This window comes from Choloepus didactylus, chromosome 12, assembly GCF_015220235.1.
Source record: "Choloepus didactylus isolate mChoDid1 chromosome 12, mChoDid1.pri, whole genome shotgun sequence".
NCBI classification, from domain to species: domain Eukaryota; kingdom Metazoa; phylum Chordata; class Mammalia; order Pilosa; family Megalonychidae; genus Choloepus; species Choloepus didactylus.
Window position 1 is genome coordinate 88,759,045 of NC_051318.1, and position 11,426 is coordinate 88,770,470.

Genomic DNA, 11,426 nt, shown 5'->3' on the forward strand with positions numbered 1-11,426 from the left:
GAATGTTAATTTCACTGATACAGAATTCTAGGTTGGTGTTTTTTTCTTTTAATATTAAATGTTTCAGCCCACTTTATTTGCTTGTATGAAGAGAAGTCTGATGTAATTTTTACCCTTGTTTCTCAATAGGTAAGGTTTTATTTGCCCTCTGACTTCTTTCAATATTATGTCTTCATTTCTGATTTTCTGCCATTTGAATATGATATACCTAAATGTAGATTTTTTTTTTTTTTTTTATCTTACTTGGTGTTCTCTGAGCTTCCTGGATGGGTGGTTTTGTGTTTGTCATTAATTTTGGAAAATTATCATCTATTATTACTTTAAATATTTCTTCTGTTCCTTTCTCTCTTTCTTCTCCTTCTGGTATTCCATTAGATATATGTTATACCTTTTGTAATTGTCCCACAGTTCTTGGATATTCTCTTCCATCTTTTTATTTTCTCTATTTGCATTTCAGTTTCAAAAGTTTCTATTACTGCGTATTGAGGCTCGCTGATTCTTTCCTCAGCATGTCCAGTTGGCTGATGAGTCCATCCTAGGCAGTCTTCATTTCTGTTACAGAATTAGAGGGGAAAAATGAACTATCCAATAAATGATGCTAGAATCATATAAAGTTAGATCCTTCCATCAAACAATAATGACCTAAATATGAAAAGCAAGATTTCAATACATTTATTATTTTGAGGTAGGAGAACATTTTTTGAATATGGCACATTCACACAAGCTATGAAGGAAGAGACTGATAACTTTAACTAAGTTAATGTTATATACTTCTGTATAATAAAAGACATTGTAAAAGCATTAAAATACAAGGGACCAGTTAGGGAAAAATGTTTTTTGTGCTTTGTGGTGGGCAGAAAAGGGGCCCCCCAAAATGCCCACATGCTAATCCCCAGCACCTGTGACTGTGTTAATTTATGTGGCAAAAGGGATTTTGCACACGTGGTTGAGGTTAAGGACCTTGAGATGGGGAGATGGTCCTGGATTGTCCAGGGGGACCTAGTCAGATCTCAGGAACTTAAAAGGGGAGACCCTTTCCAGGCTGTGGTCAGAGGGAGTTGTGATGATGGAAGAATGGTCAGAGAGATGGAATGTTCTTGGCTTTGAAGGTGGAAGAAAAGGCCCTTGGGTCCAGGAATGTGGGTGACCTTTGGAAGTTGGAAAAGGCAAGGGGATAGATTCTTTCTCAGATTTTCCATAAAGAAATGCAGCCCAGCTAACACTTTGATGTTAGCCTGGTGAGAGCTCTGTGGCTCCTCTAACCTTCAGAACCGTAAGATAATTATATTGCATTGTTTTAAGCCATGAAATTTGTGGTAACTTGTTACAATAGTGAAAGAAAATTAATACATGCAGGTCATCAACAAAAGATTGATATTCATAATGTGTAAAGAATTCCTACAAAGCTATAAGAAAATATTTTTAAAAATAATACAAAATGAGACAAAGATGCAAATAGGCAATTAACAGAAAAAGAAATCCATATAGCCAATAAGCATATAAAGATGCTCAACTTCACTTATAAAAATTGAAGTAAAAGTTAAAATAGCCAAACAATAGCAAATAAATGAAAAAAATCAGATAGTGATGGCTACTGTCTAGACACTGAAATAGAGTGATGTGATGGCAAAGGACTGAGTGGCTACTGAGATTGGATTTCAGGAAAAGCTTTTCTGTGAGGGCAGTGACACTGAAATTCTAATGACAAAAAGGAATGAGATGCATGGATATTCAGAAGAAGAATGTTCCAGTGAGAGGGGAAAAACAAAGGCCTAAAGGATGGAATAAGCTGGGTGAATTTATGGACAAAGGATGGTCAGTGTTGCTGGAGTCTCCATGGGGAGAGAGGTAAGAAAGAGACTGTAGAGATAAGGCAGGGACAAGCTCTTGTAGGGCTTTTTAAGCCAGGGTGAAGAGTTTGTATTTAGTCCTCAAATATTAGCAAAATACTAAGAGTGGCATGACCTGAGTATATTTAAAAAAAAAAAAAATATATATATATATATATATATATATGTATGGCTTTTGAGATTGTAGAAGGGTAAGAGTAGGCACAGAGAGACCAGTTAGCAGATTATTTCATGGGTCCAGGCAAGAGAGTACAGGGAGTGGCTTGGACAAGAGGAGTTTTAGAGAAGTATGCAATCTGCATAATTTTAGGATTTTCTCCAGTAGCTCCAGACTTTCAATGTAGGAACTGCAGACAGGTGTACTGGTTGAGTCAGGATACACAAATATGCCTGATGAGTACAGTATAAAGATAGGAACATGTTACAGTAATCTATTGCAGCGTGATGAATCATTCTAAAACTTAGTGGCCTGAAACAATAGCAGTCAGTTTATAATGTCTCGTGGTTTCTGTGGATCAGGAATTTAGGAATGGATCAGTTCTGGCTCAAGTTGTAGTCAGATCATAACTGGAGCGGGAAGCATGGAGGGCTGTAGAAGCTGGAGGCTGACCAGGCATTTTTCTCACTTCATGTAGTTTCAAGCCTTCTCTACATGGTCTCTCTGAGTGGGCTTTTTTGGGCTTCCTCACAGCATGGCAGCCTGAGGGCAGCCGAACTGCTTATATGGTTGCTAAAGTCCCCCAACATGTCTATTGCAGTGAACAAGTCAGAAGCTAGCCTCAGAAGTCACCTAGAGCCACTTCTGCTGTACTCTATTGGTTGAAACAGACACAAAAGCCAACCCAATTTCAAAAGGAGGGGACATAGACCACACCTCTTGATTGAAGGAGAGCTGAAAAATTTGTGGACGTATTTTAAATCCTTCATAGGATATATGGAAACAAAATGCTCTGGGAAAAAGGTCCTCAGATTATCAAGCATAGTCAGACCATAGGGGAATATTAGATTGGGAGAAATTGGAGGGACCAAGAAACTGGGGTTTTTATACAGACCTGGGATCAGATGTGGGAATGGGCACCTGAGACAGACAAAGGCTACAAGGCTCTGGTTAGTGGGGTAGGCAGGGTAATGGCTCCCCAAAGATGTCCATGTCCCAATCTCAAAAACCTCTGAATATGGTACCTTACATGACACTTTGCAGATGTGATTAGGTTAAGGATCTTTAGAGGGAGGCTAGAGGAACAGAGGGGGAGGGGAGAGAGATTTAAGATACTAGGCTACTGGCTTCAAAGATGTAGGAAGTGGTCATGAGCCAAGGAATGCAGGCAGCCCCTAGAGGCTGGAAAGAGAGTCGCACCTAGAGCCCCTGGGAGGAACACAGTCCAGATGACATCTTTATTTTATCCAGTAAGACCCATTTCAGACTTCTGAACTCCAGAACCATAAGAGAATAAATTTGTGTTGTTTTAAGCTGCTAAGTTTGGATTACTAATTATAGCAGCAATAAGAAGCTGATACAGTTAGAGAGCAGAGATTTGAAATTTAAGTTTCTTATAATGGAGAAAGTTCTAGGTGATTCACAAGGACCAGAGTGTGACTATGAAAATGAGGAGGACCAGGGACTGGAGGTCATATTACTGGATGGTTTGTCCATAGTCACTGGTATTGTGATGGAGGAAAGAAAGACAATGAGCAAGTGCTGGCATACTGGGAGATTTAGAGAGGATAACTAGAGATGAGGAGAGGTAGAGAGAGATACAGGCTAGTTGGCACAAACTTTAAGGTACAGAGATTTGCTTGAAGATGGAAGAATAATAGTCTGAAATGACAGCAGCAGGGAACTTCCACATCCTTCTCTAGAAACGGTGGAAATTGATGTGTGAGAGAATGTACAGCTTCTCTGTAGAGGATTCCCAGCAAAAGCGTTATCCTCCAGGGCCAATCAAGATTCAGTCAAGGTCCAGAGGCTGGAAAGCATGTTTGGGAGGAGTTTTGGGTATTTATAGTAGGCTAGGGGCTCCAAAGGGGCCAGGCAAAAAGTGTTGGGAGGGAAGGTAGCAGTAGGGAAAATAACACAGAAATGTGGAAGGAAATTAAACTGAGTCCAATGAGATAGGAGCAGTATCTATCCTGCCTGGTCACTTAAGAGAAGATTTGCTCATTAATTGAATGAACTGGCTTGGTAGCCCGAGTCTTGACTTGATGGGACTGGTGGTGATGGACATGACGATGATGAGCATTCCCTGATTCCAGCTGTGCTCCACCTCTGGGAGGCCACCCATGAATGTAGCCTTATACCGTGTTACCTTTCACAGGTATTAGCTGCTAAATCATAATGAACATAAGTGTATTTGGGGGCAGGGGTGGAAAATAAGTGTCACTATTCAGCTTTAGTGGAAAACCTGAATTGTAAGACTTTGTGAAGAGGAACAGCTGAATCACTTTTAGGTTCTGCATATGAAAATTCGAGTTATAAAGCTGAGTAATTCATAGAAATGGTCATTTTGGTTGCATCTCTAAATGGAGAATCTGGAAGTATTAAATAACCATGAATTCACAAATACTGCAAATCCCAAGTTAGGTTATAACTTTTATAACTTTTTACTCAATAAAGTCATGTATGAGGATGGCACTCATAGCCTCATAAAGCCATGTACTGGCCAATCTGGCAATAGTTGCCACTGTTGCAGATAAACTGGGAGTCCTTCCTGTTCCAACAGGTAGGTCCCAAAGAAGTAAGAATACACTTTAGGCTAGGGCTTGGGTTATAACACACTGATGATGCCTTCGATGCCATCCCCTGATGTCCTCACCCACTGGGCAAGTCTTTCTGAAGGTATCCTTGGATGTTTGTAATGCTCTCATAGCTTAGAATTCGGAACTTTTGAGTCTCTGTCACAGACGTCTTTCTTGTGACTGAATTTCCACAGAAATTTGGATGTCTAATATATTAGAGATAACTGTCAGCTTCCTATCTAGGATTGGAGCAAAAATTATACTGACAAAATGTTGGGAAGAACTGACATGGTACCTATACAAGAGAACTATGTTTGGGAGATATTGGGTATCAATGAATTATTCCCCCCACCCCACCCCAAAAAAAGCCAAAGTGCAATTTGGTTTGAAAATGAATATGCAATGCAAAATGTAAAATTAAAGAAGAATTCCTGCTGTTTCAGTTCAGATCATTGTTAGGATGCAGGAAAAATTATTTTATAGAAAACATTTTTTTATTGAAAGTTTTCAAACCGTAACCAATGGCTCACCAATTTCAAATAATCAAATAAAATAAAAATACTTATTTAATCCATAGAATTTTTTCTATACTATATTCAATTTAGCCTGGAGGGAATTACAAAAAGAGCAAAATAAAAGGAAGGACAATTATTTTAAATTGGAAAATGATGGTAACTAAGATTTATTGAGAGCTTACTGGGTGCCAGGCACATAGAGTTTTATATGCACTAATTATCATAAAAGTTTCTATGAAGTAGGTACTATTATGCTTTCCAAATTTCTGATGAGTCTCAGAGAAATTTGATCCAGAATTAAACAGCTCTGAAGTGGTGGGACCAGAATTCAAACACAAGTAGTCCATCTCCTGAGCAACCACTTCTATTCACAGTGCTATCCCACTGCCCCCGAAAGAAAAATTAAAGAAGTGTGTTCCTTCCTCAGGGGCAAAGAGTCAAAAATAATGAAAATAATTGTGTTTATGTACATCAAGAGTTCTGCTTTTCTTTTCTTAAAAGAAAGGAGCAAAATTATTTTGAAGTGGCAGGAAGACTCATATATATGCTCATGTTCTATGGTGTTTCCAGAGAAGTAAGCAATCCAAGACTTGTGATCTCCCTCAACTTTCTCACTTCCATATCCCACCAGAACGGCACCAGTTATTCTCTTAATAACTCCCTGTACTGAAGCTGGGATCACACCACCCATGAATATATAAATATCTTCACATATCTAGAGAAACAATGTGGGATAATGGGGCCTGGAAGAATTTCTGACTTCCTTCCTTCCTTAGCAGGAGTCAGTGGTTTCTTGCGAGGCGGTGGTATGTAGTATTGTAGCTAAAGCATAGGTCCTGATCCAGGCTGCCCAGGTTTGAGTCCAGATCTTTCACTGCCAACTGTATGACCTTGGGCAAAGTAGGTAACCCATGTGTGCCTCGGTGTCCCCATCTGCAAAATGGGGATGAGTAATTGAAATGTACTTCATAGGGTAGTTGGGAGGATTAAATGAATTGTTATCTTTAAAGCCCTTGGAACAGTATCTGGAATGTAGTTAGTGCTATGTGAACTTACTGAGAGCCATGGAGCATGGTTTCCAGGCATTGACATCCGATGGATTTTGCCCGGCTGGATTTCAAAACTGCTTAGGACCATTGTCTCCTTTTAACCCTCCATTTTCCTCCCTTTTGAATGGGAATGTCTATAAATGTTTCCCCTGCCTGATCCCACCTTTGTATGTTGGGAGCAGATAACTTGTTTCTTGGGTCCCATGGGTTCGAGCTGGAGAAGAATTGCACCCCAGATGTTTTATGCCCAGAACCTCCCCTGCATCTAATTTCGATGACTTAGATGATGAGACTTTGGACTTTTAGACTGATGACGTTTAGATGAGATTCTGGAGTTTGAGTTATGCTGCTGTATTTGGAAGAGATGTTGAATGTCCTGGGGAGGAAGTGAATGTATTCTGCATGTGGGTAGCCATGAATCCTGGGGCCACAAGGTGACTTGCAAAATCTCCATTCTTACCATCACTCCTGTGGTATGTGACATGGTGGAAGGGACTTTGCAGATGGAATTAAGTTTATTAGTCAGCTGACCTTAAAATAGGAAGATTATCCTGGATTATCCCAATGTAATCACATGAGATCTTAAAGAAATTAGAGGAAGACAGAAGGGGAAGCCAGAGAGACTCAAACCAACCACAGCTTGCTTGAAGATGGGGGGATCACATGGGAACCAGGAGAAGGAAATGAATTCTGCCAACAACCTGCAAGAGCGTAGAGGAAGATTCACCCCTGGAGCCTCCAGAGACCCTAAGCAGAGGACCCAGACAAGCCTGAGAGACTTCTGACCTGCAAAACTCTGAGGTGAATGGGTGTTGTTTTAAGCTGTTACAATATTTTGTGCTCATTTGATATGGCAGCAATAGAAAGCAAATGTTCTGGATGTTAATTATTTGTGCTTTCAAATGAAACATTTGGATTACAGCAGTGCTCCTTTGGTCAAACGTGAGGTGGGACTGCATGGAATATGCCTCCCAGGCAGCCCCTAAAACCCCTAAAGCACTTTCCTGGGTAGGGTCTAGACGTCCCACCACCAAGCTCCTCTGTCCATCACAACCCTTATTACAACATAGTGTGTTCTCTTTTTTCCTTCTCCAACAGTCCCACTAGACTGTACACTCAATGAGGGCAGGGGCCATTTATTCTTCATTTTTGTCTCCGTTGAGCAAAACAGTCTCTGGCACAAGGTGGGCACTTGATAAACACATTTTTTTGAATGAATGCTGAATGAGTTTGTCAACCAATGCCTTTATAGGACAATATTGGATACGGGTAGAAGCACAGCCAGGGACCAGAGGCACGGTAGGGGACAAGATAGGGGAAAGAAACAGTTTGCAAGGACAAAGGAATGTAAAGTTTAATACTTGTATAATTACTGTTGGTTTAGGAAAAATCTTGATATATCTCTCCTACCGGCACCACCAGCAGTACCAGTTTCGGGAAGTAGGCTGACCATTGCATAAGTGGCTTGTGAAATATCACAGAGTAGCTCACATTCCCAACAAGTTGAATAAATATATTTGTGTGTAGTTTACCCCCCAAGGACGCTTCTTCTGGCTTCCCTGCAGCTGGATTGGTGTTTAGTAATCGCGTGGCGACTGCCTGAGTTTTCTGTGCTTTCCCTCCGGGAATGGAATGCTCCACGTCTGATGATCCCCAGGAGGAAGGAGCTGGAAAAATGGAATGGGTGCAGCCCAAAAGAGGTGGTCATTTGAGACATTCCAGGACACCGGTGGAAACTCCAAGAACCTTGAGACGGACTCCTAGGAGATCACCCAGAGCTTCTTTCTTCTAGGAAAGCAAGCCACAGGGAGCTTGATCTTAAAAGAGGAACCATTTTTTAAAAAAGCCGATTTTTATGAAGAATGATTCTGTCTCAAAGCCGGTTAAATAAGTGCCAGCCCACACTCTCTATCCCCACAGTTATTGTTATTTTGGACATGTACTTGAGAATAAAAATAATCTTCTACCATAGACTCTATTTTAAATGACTTGAAAAAAAAAAAACAAAAAACAAACCTGAAGTGAATGTGAAAACTGGCCTTCTAGGGATGACAACAAGCTATATCCAGTTTCACTGGTAGTTTTCATGCAGTTTGCAATTTTTGTTAGTAAAGTAGATCACCACATGTTTTAAGGGTTTTCAGTGCCCCAGTAGTGGGATGGAAAACAGTACCCTATTACCAGGACTTCAATTCAGGTTGTGAATTTGGGTCAGCCATTTTGCTGTTTGTGGTCTCAGCTTCTTGCTCTTAAAAAAAAAAAAAAAGGAAAAAAGCAGAACAAGCCAAAGGGGAGATGAAAAGTGGAGGAACTTGAAAGTGGTTCATTTTGACTAATTTCTGGACTTTCCTTATTCTGTCACTTGATGATTTTGTCTACTTTCCGTGAACTCTAAATTTTATTGGTGTTTTGGCAAGAAATACATCTTTTGTGCAGAGGCAGAATCCAGGATCTGTGGAGCTTTAGCCTTCAGTATTATTGGGGGCCCTATATAAGAAAAAGAATAAAAAAATAGCTACTTTGGCAAACTTTACAAAATAATACGAGCATGTGAACACATCATCCCCTTCAAAGGTCTTGAAAGGGGTCTGTGCTGGCGAGTGGCCCTGAATCTGCAGCTTCATTAGCTTCCCAAATCCACCTCTGTTTCTATAGAGGGTGGGAGTGTCAGTCCGGGGTGTCCACGATCACATGGTCACACGATAAAAGCAATCATCATCAGGAATCTAGACTACTGCATTACAACTCAACAGTTTCAGGTGTTTCCTTCTAGATATTCTAATGCACTAGAAACTAAAAAAGAAATATCTGTATAATGCATAAGAATAACCTCCAGAATGACCTCTAGACTCTATTTGAAAGCTCTTAATCACTAAAACTTCATTTTGTTTCGTTTCTTTTCCCCCTTTTGATCAAGAAGACTTTCTCACTCCCATGATGCCAGGGCCAGGCTCATCCCCACGAGTCATGTTGCACGTTGCCAGGGAGACTTACACCTCTGGGAGTCATGTCCCAAGTAGGGGAGAGGAGAACCCGCTTCTTTTAAATTCCATTTTTCCGATTGTTGTCTCCGTGCTAGTTCTCTGGATACCTTGTAAAACCTGAGAAAACAAGAGGGTAAATGTGATACAGTTTACTCTTGTAGAGGTACTAGTAAGCCAACAAGGAGAATGCTAACCAGGTGACTCGGCAACCCATTAGAACCTCCGAGGAGAGAAAGGGGCAGTTTATATCATTATATCTCTTACCTCAGTCCAATGTTCAAAGGTTTACAAGCCACACCCTAGTATTTTAAAAATGGCTACTGTTTTAAAAATGGAAAGTCATGAGTGTTGGAGAAGATGTGGAAGTACAGGAACATTAATTCATTGCTAGTGGGAATGTAAAATGGTGCCGCCACTGTGGAAGACAGTTTGGCAGTTCCTCAGAAAATTAAACACAGAATTACCATAGGACCTGGCAATCCCGCTACTAGGTATATACCCCCCAAAACTGAAAGCAGGGACTGGAGAACAGATATTTGCACACCAATGTTCATAGCAGCATTGCACAATTGCCTAAAGATGGGACCAATCCAAGTGTACATCAACTGATGAATGGATAAATAAAACGTGTTATACATATACAATGGAATATTGTTCGGCCATAAAAATGAAGGAAGTTCTGATACATGCGACAACATGGATGAACCTTGAAGACATCATGGTGAGGGAAATAAGCCAGACACAAAAGGATAAATATTGTATGATCTCACTGATAGGAAATAATTAGTATAAGCAAACTCAGAGTGTTAGAACCTAGAATTAGAGGTTACAAAGGATGGGATGGGGGTAGGGAAAGGGGAATTAAGGCTTAAAATGTACAGTTTCTGTTTGGGATGATGGAAAAGTTTTGGTAATGGATGGTGGTGATGGTAGCACAACATTGTGAATGTAATTATATACTTGTATGTGGTTAAAAGGGGAAATTTTAGGTTGTATATATGTACTAGAATAAAAATAAAAAAAAAATCCATAGAACTGTACAGCACAGTGAGCCCTCATTTAAACCATGGACTATAGTTAATAGCACAATTATAAAAATGTGCTTTCATCAGTTGTAACTTATGTACCACATCAATGCAAGATGTTAATAATGGGAATCCTCTATTTTAAGCATGATGGTTCTGTAAACCCAGAACTTCTCTAATTAAAAAAAAAAACTCTTACAGAGGCGTACAAGGTGTGACTGGATGGCATGGTTTTTTTGTTTGTTTTTTATTTTTTTGTTTTTTTTGAGACCTTCTGTAGCCTTCAAAGTAAGATCTTATTCTAAATTGCTGACACCGCTGAAGTTGTCTTTAGAAATTCCTTTTAATTGATTTAGGTGATGAATGTACAACTATGTAATGGTACTGTAAACAATCGAAAGTACAATTTGTTTTGTATGACTGCGTGGTATGTGAATATATCTCAATAAAATGATGATTAAAAAAAAAAAAAAAAAAAAAAAAAAAAAAAAAAAAAAAGAAATTCCTTTTAGGACTAGCATTTTGCTGGTTTATGAGTTGCCCAAGAAAGTCAGTACCTCAGGGCATTTTCCTTCCTTCCTTCCTTCCTTCCTTCCTTCCTTCCTTTTTCCCTTCCATCTTCCTTCCCTTCTTTCTTCCCTCCCTTCTTTCTTCCCTCCCTCCATTCCTTTCATTCACATTTCTAAACTAAAAAAAGAGATTATCTAATTTGTTCACCAGGATTGGTGCTGAATGATTTTTGGATGTTTCTCAAAATCAAGCCCATGATTAACAGTTTAAAATTTGGCAACATGAAAATATTAAAAATAATGTGATATGGATTTTAAAGAGGGCTTTAGGCTTCACCCAAACCCCATGGGAAAAGGTTGAATAATTTGTCATAATCCAAAGTAGGTAGAATTGATGCCTTCTTCCATTAAAGGTCCTGTGCATGTGAAAGGACATAAATGTCTACCATGTGCCAGCTGTCGCTAGATGGTGTCATGTTCATCATCTCATTTACTCCCCCGACTTTATCGTGCTGGCACAGTTATGCCCTTGTTATAATTAAGGAAACTGAGGTAATGAGAAGTTGAAGTTTCAATGGTAGAGCTGGGATTTGAACCCAGTCTACTGCCTTCCAAACCCAACAGCTGTTCAAGGACAACTCTGGGAAGAGGTGAGACCCTGGCCGGGTGTTTTCCTGCCACAGAATGGTTTGCAGCAAGTTTATTTCTCTTATCTGTATCTCCCTCTCAAGTTTAGTTCTCTCCTCAACTGTTCACTT